This window comes from Podarcis raffonei, chromosome 15, assembly GCF_027172205.1.
Source record: "Podarcis raffonei isolate rPodRaf1 chromosome 15, rPodRaf1.pri, whole genome shotgun sequence".
Taxonomy (NCBI): domain Eukaryota; kingdom Metazoa; phylum Chordata; class Lepidosauria; order Squamata; family Lacertidae; genus Podarcis; species Podarcis raffonei.
This window is the reverse complement of record NC_070616.1, coordinates 3,239,467-3,251,373: the sequence shown is the minus strand read 5'-3', so window position 1 is coordinate 3,251,373 and position 11,907 is coordinate 3,239,467. Positions and strand designations below refer to the sequence as shown.

Here is an 11,907-nt window from a genome sequence, read left to right as displayed (position 1 = left end):
AAAGCTTCTGTGTCCTAGCAGCCGTGGCCCCGCCCCTTGTGACCAAGGACACACCCACTCCCCTGGCATTGTTGCATCATGCAAGTCCCAGCTCTTAGCAACTGGGAACCAACCCCTGTCGATGGTGATGTCACACTGCCCTAGCAACAAGCGAAGGTCCTGTTGTTTAATAGCAACCCAGGATCTCCCGCATCTGTTGCTGCTATAAGGCGCAGCCCACAAAAATGGTGTCAATGCCCAGTGGCATCTCCAGGCACAGCTGGGATAAACCCCTTGTCTGAAACCCTGGAGAGCTGCTGCCAGCCAGTGTAGGCAGTACTGAGCTGAATGGACATCGATGATCTAACTTGGCAGAAGCCAATTTCCTAAGCTCCTATTTAAACCAGCCCTTCATTCAAAACCATGAGGACTGAAATCATAGAATCATGGGGGATCATAGAATTGTAGAACCTCTGTTTAAAAACCTCCAAAGAAGGAGTGTTCATCACCTCCTGAAGGAGGAGTCTGTTCCACAGTCGAAGGGCTCTTACTATCAGAAGGTTATTCCTGATGTTCATTCGGAATCTGCTTTCTTGCAACTCGGAGCCATTGGTTCCTACCCCCCACCCCCAGAACAGGAGAAAACAAGCTTTATTTTTAGGGGCTCAGCAGTAGAACACCTGCTTGGCATGCAGAAGGTCCCTGGTGGAATCCCACGTGTCTCTAGGCACAGCTGGGGGAAATCCAGAGAACTGCTGCCAGCCAGAGTATACAGTATTGAGCAAGGTGGATCCAGTGGTCTGACTTGGTAACAGGCTTCTTGGGCTTCTATTCTTGGCCACCTTTACTGAACCCACAAGCAACCAGTTATGCTTCAGAAATCAACGTCTCGGCGTGGGAGACTCTCCCACGTCGTCCCTTTGATTGTCTTTCCCCTAAAAAAAACACACAAAACCCCCTTATTTTGTTCCTTCCCTCTTTGAAGCAAACAGCCCCCAAAGAATGAAGCATTCATTCCCTGACAGCGCCAGGACCCCTAAATAAACCTCGCTGTCACCCTGGCCACGCATCCCTTCCCGGCTCAATTAAAATTCAGCCTTCGCGCTGTGATATGCGATGCAGCAACCGTTACCTCTCCCACATCTCCTTCCCTCTGCTGCCGGGCTGTCTGGGATGCAGCGAACGTTGGGGCCAGTGAATGAGTGTGTCAGGCGGGTCAAGAGCCGAGACGGACACCCCGTCCTGCAGAGCCAAGCGCTTATTGTTTGGTCGCCGCTGGGCTTTCTCTTGCCGTGTGAAAAAATGTGCCGTAGTGCCATAGCAACCACAGAAGAAGAAAAGCCACAGAGGGGGACGCGCCTCTCCTGTCCAAAATAAGACCTCTTCAGCAGAAGAAGATTGGAAGAAATTCAAGGATTATCTACAGAAATATTATAAAATTAATGAACTTTGAAAAGATGTTGGTTTGAACTTTGGTGGTCTCTAGCTGTTATGATAAAGATAATGGGGATTATAATTGTTTATGTTATTAAACTTAAAAAAGTTGAATGGAAAATAAGGTTTTATTTTAAAAGGAATGTTAAGAGATTAGGATTTGCTGAATTAATAAATTGAACTAGAGAACAAGAAGGGGAGGTATGAGGAAGTCAAAGAAACATGTGAATGAAAAACTGTTATTGAAACCGAATTGTTTTTAATATTTTTCTTTTCCTTTTTCTTTTTGTGTTTATATAAAATTGGAAAATTCAATAAATATTCATTTAAAAAAAAAAACAAAATAAGACCTCTTCCAGCTTTTGTCTTTAACACCACTTTCCTCCTTTTTAATGTTTCAAACTTCTGTCTCCCCAGCACCTCCAGTGGAAATGATGCCAGAAAATTATATTGGGAAGGGTGTTTTGAAAAAGGATTTGGTGGCAAATAGGACCTGCATGTTGCTGTTTAAGGGTTCACAGCTCCAAAGATCTGGTCTGTTTTTGGATCTCAAATAGTAATCAGTTTTCAACGCACACACACACCCTTTTGATAGATGGTTGCTTCTGGTATAAATAAGTGAAAACAATAAAAAAAATGGGGGGGGGAGAGAATGGCATTATCCATCGTTCTTATTCTATTTACCGTATTTTTCGCTCTATAAGACGCACCTTTTCCCCTTCAAAATTAAGGGAAAATGTGTGTGCATCTTATGGAGCAAATGCAGGCTCCTTGGCTTCAGCGATAGCAGCGCGAAGCCTCCGAAGCGCAGAGGGAGAGCTCCCCCCACGCTCTGGAGGCTTCGCATTGCTTTCGCTGAAGCCGCCTGAAGCCCCCGGAGCGCAGCGGGAACTCCCACTGCACTCTGGGGGCTTCAGGCAGCTATCCGCAAGCCTTCGGAGCGCAGCAGGAGTTCCTGCTGCACTCTGAAGGCTTGCGGATAGCCGCCTGAAGCCTGTAGAGCGAGAGGGGTCAGTGCACACCGATCCCTCTTGATCTCCAGGCTTCGCTTTGCTGGAGAGGCGCTGCACGGTTTTCCCTCTCTGCGCAGCGCCCCTTGAGTGAAGCGGGAAGAGAAATGGAAGGGGCTCCATTGCTCCTGCTGCTTCGCTGAAGGGGCGCTGAGCAGAGAGGGGGAGATTTCCCCCCCCCCCCGTTCTCCCCCTCCTATGGTCCGGTGCATCCTGTAGAGCGAAAAATACAGTACATCCTACCTCTCCTCCAGGGAGCTCAAAGTATCATACGTGGTTCTCCCCTTTGCCGTTTCGTCCTCAAAACAGCCCTGCAAGGTAGTTCAGGCTGGGACTGGCTCATAGTGACCCAGGGAGCTTCAAAGCTTGAGTTAGGATTAGACCGGGCTGACAGCGAGGTTATAAGTCCCTTAGCCTGTTCCAACAGCTCCCTCACAAGCTCAGAAGAGAAGTGGCCCTGCTCAGACCCAGGTTCCAGATGCTGCCCACCAGATCTCTCTGCCTGGCCCTCTGGGTTCTCCTCAGGCCACATCCTGCACCCTCAGTGGAGTGCTTTTTCCTGGATGGAAATGTGTCATTGAACGGCGGCACATGCCCCATGCTTGCCTGGATGGAAGCTGTGTGTGTGTGTGTGTGTGTGTGTGTGTGTGTGTGTGTGAACTGCCATCTTTTGCATGCAAAGGTAGAAATTGGGCCCTGCCCACAATGGTCATTCAGAGTACTTGGAGCTCGCAAAGCTGACAGATGCATAGAATCATAGAATCATAGAATCATAGAGTTGGAAGAGACCACAAGGGCCATCGAGTCCAACCCCCTGCCAAGCAGGAAACACCATCAGAGCACTCCTGACATATGGTTGTCAAGCCTCTGCTTAAAGACCTCCAAAGAAGGAGACTCCACCACACTCCTTGGCAGCAAATTCCACTGTCGAACAGCTCTTACTGTCAGGAAGTTCTTCCTAATGTTTAGGTGGAATCTTCTTTCTTGTAGTTTGGATCCATTGCTCCGTGTCCGCTTCTCTGGAGCAGCAGAAAACAACCTTTCTCCCTCCTCTATGTGACATCCTTTTATATATTTGAACATGGCTATCATATCACCCCTTAACCTCCTCTTCTCCAGGCTAAACATGCCCAGCTCCCTTAGCCGTTCCTCATAAGGCATCGTTTCCAGGCCTTTGACCATTTTGGTTGCCCTCCTCTGGACACGTTCCAGTTTGTCAGTGTCCTTCTTGAACTGTGGTGCCCAGAACTGGACACAGTACTCCAGGTGAGGTCTGACCAGAGCAGAATACAGTGGCACTATTACTTCCCTTGATCTAGATGCTATACTCCTATTGATGCAGCCCAGAATTGCATTGGCTTTTTTAGCTGCCGCGTCACACTGTTGGCTCATGTCTAGTTTGTGGTCAACCAAGACTCCTAGATCCTTTTCACATGTACTGCTCTCAAGCCAGATGTCACCCATCTTGTATTTGTGCCTCTCATTTTTTTTGCCCAAGTGCAATACTTTACATTTCTCCCTGTTAAAATTCATCTTGTTTGTTTTGGCCCAGTTCTCTAATCTGTCAAGGTCGTTTTGAAGTGTGATCCTGTCCTCTGGGGTGTTAGCCACCCCTCCCAGTTTGGTGTCATCTGCAATAAGAGATAAACCTAAAAAAATGGTGAAAGAAGAATGGGAATGTTTAAATAATTATTTAGGGGTCCAGGGGTCAGCAAGAAAGATCTGGCTATGTTTAGAATGATGCCGCATAGAGAAATGTTCCCTGATACCAAGATGAGGGATTCCTTTAGAATGCAGATAGAGATAATTGATAAGAATAATGATCTGTTGTGAGCTTGATGGAAGTGTACAATAGATGAATCTTCCTGCTTTGGCTCATCTTCCTTTTTCTTTTTCTTTTTCTTTCTTTTCTTCTTTCTATTTTTCTTTTCTTTTCTCTTTTCCATAGTTGCTTATGTTCTGTGTCATGTACTTTGATATTTTTTGTAATTTTTAAAGTTTTTCCCCCATTACTATTAAGGAATTTTCCTTTGTAATTTTGGTTGTCTATATTTATATGTACCTGTTTAAAGCAAAATAAAAGTTAAAAAAACAAACAACAATGGCCATTCAGCCTCCAGAAGGTTGCCACTGATACAGTGGGGTCCATGGGCTCACAAAATGTTCCCTACCCCTGTCGCACAGCTCTCTTGTTCAGTTGGTGAACCTTTCAAGGGGTGGGTGGGTGTGGAGAAACAGATTCTATCAGCATAGAGATGAAAGGCATAACCCACCCAGAAAAACAAACTTATGTTTATCTGTTTTCCCCAAAGGAGAGGGAAAATCGGTTGGCAATTAATAGGGTCAGGAACTCGCTTGAGGAATGCTATTTTTAGTGGCTAACCCTCATTTTTCAAGCGTCCCACAAACTCCCCCTCACTTCCCTTGTTTGGAGAGTTGAAAATCGCCTCCAAATGTTTGCTTAAGCACCGTAGTCTCCTCCTATCTATTCTAGGCAATCCAGGAGCTGTCCGTGGTGTTGAATGAAGGCTTTCACGCAGCTCCCTTGACTTGGAATCTTAGAATCAGAGATTTTGAAGGGACCTCTAGAATAATGTAGCTTTATCGCCTGCAATGCAGGAATCTCAACTAAAGCATCTATGACAGTTGGCCATCCAATCTCTGCTTAAAAACCACTAAGGAAGGAGAGTCCACCAGCTCCTGAGGGAGTCTGTTCCACTGTAGAACAGCTCTTACTGTCAGAAAGTTCTTCCTAATGTTTAGTTGGAATCTCCTTCCTTGTAACTTGAAGCCTTCGGTTTAGGTCCTGCCTTCTGGAGCAGGAGAAAACAAGCTTGCTCCATCTTCCATGTGACAGCGCTTTAGATATTGGAAGATAACATACGTCTCTGCTCACGCTCCTCTTTTCCAGGCTCAATGTACCCAGTTCCCTCAAGGCTTAGTTTCCAGACCCTTTGTCATCTTGGCTGCCCTCCTCTACATGTGTTCTAGCTTGTAAACTTGGGGCAGTGTTAGAAACTGTCGAAGCCCAGATGAAAATGGAATTGCAGGTTGCTTCTGGATCAGGCCATAGGGGGCACATCTAGTGCAGCAACCTGTCCTCACAGTGGCCAAGTAGATGTCCCAATGGGAAGCCCCAAAGTAGAACCTGAATGACAGCAACTCTCCCCAGTTCACTAGCTTCTGTCATTCAGAGGCATCCCACTGCAGTTTTATGGGGTTGTAAGACACAGGTGGCGCTGTGGGTTAAGCCACAGAGCCTAGGACTTGCTGATCAGAAGGTCGGTGGTTCGAATCCCCGCAACAGGGTGAACTCCCATTGCTCAGTCCCTGCTCCTGCCAACCTAGCAGTTCGAAAGCACGTCAAAGTGCAAGTAGATAAATAGGTACCACTCCGGCGGGAAGGTAAACGGCGTTTCCGTGCGCTGCTCTAGTTCACCAGAAGCGGCTTAGTCCTGCTGGCCACATGACCCGGAAGCTGTACGCCGGCTCCCTCGGCCAATAAAGCGAGATGAGCGCCGCAACCCCAGAGTCGGTCACGACTGGACCTAATGGTCAGGGGTTCCTTTACCTTTAAGTCGTCATGACTAGTGATGTGAGGTGAGAATATTCTCAAGAATTTAACATCACTAATCACGACCCCATTGAATTGAGCCTTGGCAGTCATAGCAAGCCAGCACAGGGTTCGAGTAGGCCTCTTGAAATTAGCATGCATTACAGTCATAGGCACCTTAATTTCATTGAGTCTTCTCTTGAGTAGAATGTAGCTGCCAACAAGCACAGAAATTTAGATGATGGTGCGGTTGAATTAGGAAACATTTTCTTAACCAGATTCCATTATTTCTTAGAAATACCACAGACTCCTTGTCATTCAAACGATGTACGAGAGCAGTAAGGATTTCTTTAAAGAACAACAGAGGATTTTTATCATCTGCTTAGAGGCATTCAAAAGCCTAAATCAGCAGAATAATAAGCCAAGCAGATGCGAAGGCAATATCTTGCTAAGGACTGTTAGAAAAATCTTTCTTGGAAATGTGAGCTTGAAAGAACAATCGTCTGCTGCTGCTGATCTGACTAACGTGCGCTTGAGAACCCATTTAATATTTTTTCATTAAAGATCTCCCAGCTCACCTTTGAATGAGTCTTTGGCAAAAAGAAAAAGAAAAAGGATAAATGTTTCCTGCCTGGAGATCCATGACTGGCGCGTTCTATAAAACAAAGCGAATAATAACTCTGTCCTTGAGATCAACTTCTTCTTTCAGAGATAAGGTGGTGATTAATTGAAATTTTGTTCCCGTCAGAGATTGCTGTGTGTGTGTGTGTGTGTGTAAATAAATAAATGGTTGAGGCTCCCGGCCTTCTGTGGCATCTTGCCGTAAATATTTCTCTTTCGGTGATGGAAAAAGAATCCGTTCCTGGCTGTTTGAAGGTGAAGATACTAAGAGATAACCTGATGGCCCTTTAAGGCAGGGCTGTGGAACCACCAAGGGCCACATTGACTTGTGCAGAACCTTCCAGGGGCCATAGGAGGAGCACCCTGCTTGTGGGCTCCCCAGTGGCATCGGATTGGCTGCTGTAGAAAGCTGGATGGTGGATTAGCTCAGGGATGGGGAACCGGTGGCCCTGGTGGACTACAATTCCCATCATCCCTGACATTTGGCAACGCTGGCTGATGGGAAGTGTAGTCCAAGCATATCAGGAGGGCCACATGTTCCCTATTCCTGGACTAGATAGAGCTTGGGTCTGATTCAGCAGGGTTCTTGCTGTGTCCTTATTTGTTATAGTCTTAAATATCCACGTTTGCCAAGATCCTCCTTGTTTTAGTTGAAGGCACACTGCCTTCAGTTCATCCATCAAGTAATGCAAACGATGTTAAAAGGGCAAATTGGCTTGGTGGAAGAAAAGCATCTTAATAAAAGTGACTGATTCTCCCCACCTGCCCCCAACCCCCGGCCCGCTGTTGAGAAGATGTATGAACCCATCTTGCTGAACTCATCAAATCCTCCCCCTCGGGTGGGAGGCGGTTGACCCCCTCTCGGAAGAATTCAAAACAAGAGGCTTGGTGATGGGCGAGACTTCTCTTGGTAAAAGGCCAACATCATATATCACAAGGGGGGTGGGCCTGAGCAACGGAGCCAGCAAGATTGTAGTTCCGTGAAGGTTTTACCCAGCCTTGGCACAAGCGAGTTTTGAACTCAGGACCTTGGCTACATAGCCAGGAATACTACATGCATTTAGAGCAGGGGTTGCCAGGTCCTGGTGGGAATGGATCAGGCCGAAGGCCTGTTTAGACCAGTGCTGTGTTCACACAGTGACCAACCAGAAACCCATAAGCAGACTCTGAGCGCAGCATTACTCTCGCTACCTGAAATTCCCAGCAACTATTCAGACTCAGGAGCTAGGCAGCTTTTATAGAAGCCGGTGGAACCCTACCGGGCCTTTTATTGTCACTTGATCTCTGCCGAGTTGGAATCCGTTACAGAATTAGAGATAAGAGTTTATGAGTAGGGATAAGTTCATGTTAGTCCATAGTCAGATTCGACGTGAAGGTCTTAGTTTCAATCATTGAACAGAAGTCAGAAGTAAATTATGGGTCAGAAACCAGGACAGGGCCCTGTTTCAAAGTATTCACCTTCATCAGCTAATTTTTAAGGGGAAGGTTGAAGAATTTGTATAAATAGATCCTGTTATTTTCTACGTTTCTCAGAGATAACAACTAAGTGTGGGTAGATCAACATGTATCTCATAAACTCTTATCTCTAATACTGTAACGAAAGATTGTGTCATACATATCCTTATGAGTTTGAGTTTGTAATCTCTGTTTGAGTTTGTAATCCTTGTCAGAATACATACTTTTGACTGGATTAGTTTTTGTTACAATTGACTAATGATTTGTGAGTAGGGACCACTCCCACTACTAAAACTAATATTTGCCAGAGTCCTTGGTGTGCTTTTTTCTCGGTATATTTAATAACAAGAACTCCAACTTATTCCTGGTGAGGGTGCAACAGAGTGCTAGTCTGTAGCTCCTTCTCCCCCACAAGCCTCCAATTTGGTTCAGGCCAACAACCAGTCTAGCTCAGCATCCTCTTCTCCCAGGGACCAGCCAGATGCCCCACTGGGCAGCCCGCAAGCTGAGAATCCTCCGGAAAAACTCTCAAAGGACCTGTTGATGGCATTTTACCATTGTACTGTGGAGAGTGTATTACCGTATTTTTTGCCCTATAGGACGCACTTTTTCCCCTCCAAAAATGAAGGGGAAATGTGTGTGTGTGTCCTATGGGGCGAATGCAGGCTTTCGCTGAAGCCTGGAGAGCGAGAGGGGTTGGTGCGCACCGACCCCTCTCACTCTCCAGGCGTCAGGAAGCTAACTGCAAGCCTTGCAAGCCCGGTGGGAGTTCTCATGGGCTCGCAAGGCTTGCGGGCAGCAGCCTGCAGCCCGAAGCACAGGGCGCGCTGCACAGCGCGCCCCGGGCTTCGGTTCCCTGACCTGGTTTGGAGGCTGGCAGCTGCCCCCCGACCTGGTCTGAAGAGAGACATTTCCTGGGGGGGGGAATAATTTTTTTTCTTTATTCGCCCCCAAAAAACTAGGTGCGTCCTATGGGCCGGTGCGTCCTATGGGGCAAAAAATACGGTAACTTATGGTCTGTGTGTGTGGTTTGGGAGCTGCACAGTCAGGGAAAAAACAATGCTGTCCAGGGTTGTAAAGACTGCAGAGAGAAGAATTGGGTGCACTCTTCCCACCTTAGATCAAATCTATGCTTCCAGGTGCCATAAGAAAGCTGCAGAGAGAGCGCAGGATAGTGCACACCCCAGAAACGATCTCTTTCAGCTTCTGCCTTCTGGAAGAAGGTACAGGGTTATTAAGACTAGGACTAGCTGCCTGAGAAACAGTTTCTACCCAAATACGATTTTGGTTTTAAACGCAGTGTAAGGAGTCTGTATGGGAGTATATTGTATTTAAAAATGGGGTATCAGAGTTTTTAGGGGGCTAACCAGGTTGGGATAGCTGGGATAGCAGGCTTGTTGGGTTTTGGATGTCTTATGTGGATTTTTCAATTTCATTGTTCTGTATGGGACAAAGACAATAAAGATTATCGTATCGTAGAAAGCACAGCAGAAACCCTCACAACTTGTGATTCCCAGCAACCGCTATTTAGAGGCACACTGTCTCCAGCCATGGGGGAAGAAATGAGCCCTCGGGGCTAGTAGCCATTGAGATACCTCCATGAAATTTGTCTAATCCTCTTTTAAAGCTACCCAGGTTTGGCCAAGCGCAGATTCGGCTGGGCAGAGAGATCTGTTGTTTGCTAAAGACCACAGCAGAGGCAAGGATATATATATATGACTCTCTGGGTGTTTTAGCCATTGTTGCTTATTGATTTTGATGTTTCCGTGTATATTGTGAACCACCTTGGGTTTTACGTGATAAATAAAAGGTAAGCCTTTAAAATAATAAACGGAATCGGAGACAGCTCACCCTCCCCTAACCAAAAGCTGCCTGCCCAGAAGCTTTTCCGACTCGCCCCCCTTCCCCAATGCAAATAACATTTGCAAATAAGGGTCGCACACTCTTAAATCTTTGGTTTTGTGGTCTGCCGTATGGCTGGAATGGGGCTACAAATGGCTGTGGGCAGGGGGGGGGGCTGAGAGAAAACTGGAAGATGGGGGAGACACTTCAGAGAGGATAATTATTTCCTGTGCTGATTTACAGCATGTTGGAAGTAGAATTGTGGAATGGACTAGGGAGGGATGGGGTGGGGGGTGGAAGCATGGTCTTCTGAATGGTGACAGGACTTGGGAGCGGGTCTGATGAATGCGAAGCTCTGTTTTTGACCTCCACATAAGAGTCTTTATTAGCAGCCTGAAATGGAGGAGGGGAAAGCTGATGTTTGGGTCTCTTACTGTTAGAAACACACACACAACCCTGTGTCCCAGATATACATAATAAGCAAACCTCTCTGAATTTTAGTTAGGAGCTTAGCTGCTTGGACACATTAAGTACTATTGTTTTAAGGACATGTTTATATTTATTATAGAATGATAGAGTTGAGCAATGCAATCTACTATATGTTTTGGGAAATGGTTTCTCCATTTGCTCTCTGTGCGTTTGGATGCCTCTTGAGATGGCACTGCCATCTTTGTTGATATTTGGACGCCGGGTGCCATTTTGAAGCAAGATGATGGACCACAACTTGACTTTGCTGTGACTTCACCCAGTTTTTTGTGTGTGACAGGTCCAAATTACACAATCCCTTTATAAATCAAAATATATTTATGGTTTCTAAAAATTCCCAGGCAGTGCTGGGCATTCCCTGCTAGTTAATGTTAATAATAATAATAATAATAATAATAATAATAATAATAATAATAAAATAAAAAATTAATAATTGTATCCCTGACCATTAGGTGCAGTTGCGGACGACTCTGGGGTTGTGCGCTCATCTCGCTCTATAGGCCGAGGGAGCTGGCGTTTGTCCGCAGACAGCTTCCGGGTCATGTGGCCAGCAGGACTAAGCCGCTTGTGGAAACCAGAGCTGCGCACAGAAACGCCGTTTACCTTCCTGCCAGAGCAGTACCTATTTATCTACTTGCACTTTGATGTGCTTTGGAACTGCTAGGTTGGCAGGAGCAGGGACCGAGCAACGGGAGCTCACCCCGTCGCGGGGATTTGAACCACCAACCTTCTGATCAGCAAGCCCTAGGCTCTGCGGTTTAGACTGCAGTGCCACCCACATCCCAATAATAATAATAATAATAATAATAATAATAATAATAATAATAATTGTAAAATATTATTATTCCAAATTTATATCACTCCCTTCCTTTCAAAGAAGTTATATGATAGCTATCCAAACAAAGTGCTGTTCTGTGCCCACTTTCAGACCCGGATTGGAGGAGTAGTTCTGATCCAGTTTGCATTTAAAGTTGACCCTCCCTAAGTCACCCTGTCCCTAACAAAACCTGCAGTTCTCCGACCAAGTAATGGGTGCAAGAGTAAATATATTAGGGGGTGGGAGTGTGTGTATAAAAGCAATTATTAGCGGAGGCTGCAGACAAATTATATTAGGGGGAAATGTTTATATTCAGCAAAATGTCATACAGGAATGTGTCTATTAGGGAAAATTTGCACTAAAATGCTGCTGGATTTTCATGGAGTCCCTCCCCCCCAAATGCAAACTGATCTGGAAATGTGGCAAATTGAATTTAAGATCAGGGTAGGGGCTGGGGGAATCCCCTGCAACAAATGTTGTGTGTGGTGGACAAGGAATAGTTTTTCCCCGGAGAGAATGGAGCCATCGTAGAGGCTCCAAGGTGACCAAGGAAAGCACTGCCTGCCTCTTTGGCCACACCTGTCCTATTGGTTCTGCTAACCGCTGCCTTTTTCAAGCAGAGAACCCCCCAGGAGAGGAGAGAGAGAGGAGCTAAAGGACAGACTCTTCCGTCCTGATGCAAATGCATCAAGATAGGTTTCGAAGAACGC

At 46.1% G+C, this 11,907-nt stretch overlaps 1 protein-coding gene across 1 annotated transcript in view; it reads left to right on the top strand.

Moving 5' to 3' along the window:
• Positions 1-11,907, top strand: part of LHFPL7 (LHFPL tetraspan subfamily member 7) — an 82,657-nt gene that overhangs the window by 63,490 nt on the left and 7,260 nt on the right. The window lies entirely within an intron of this gene.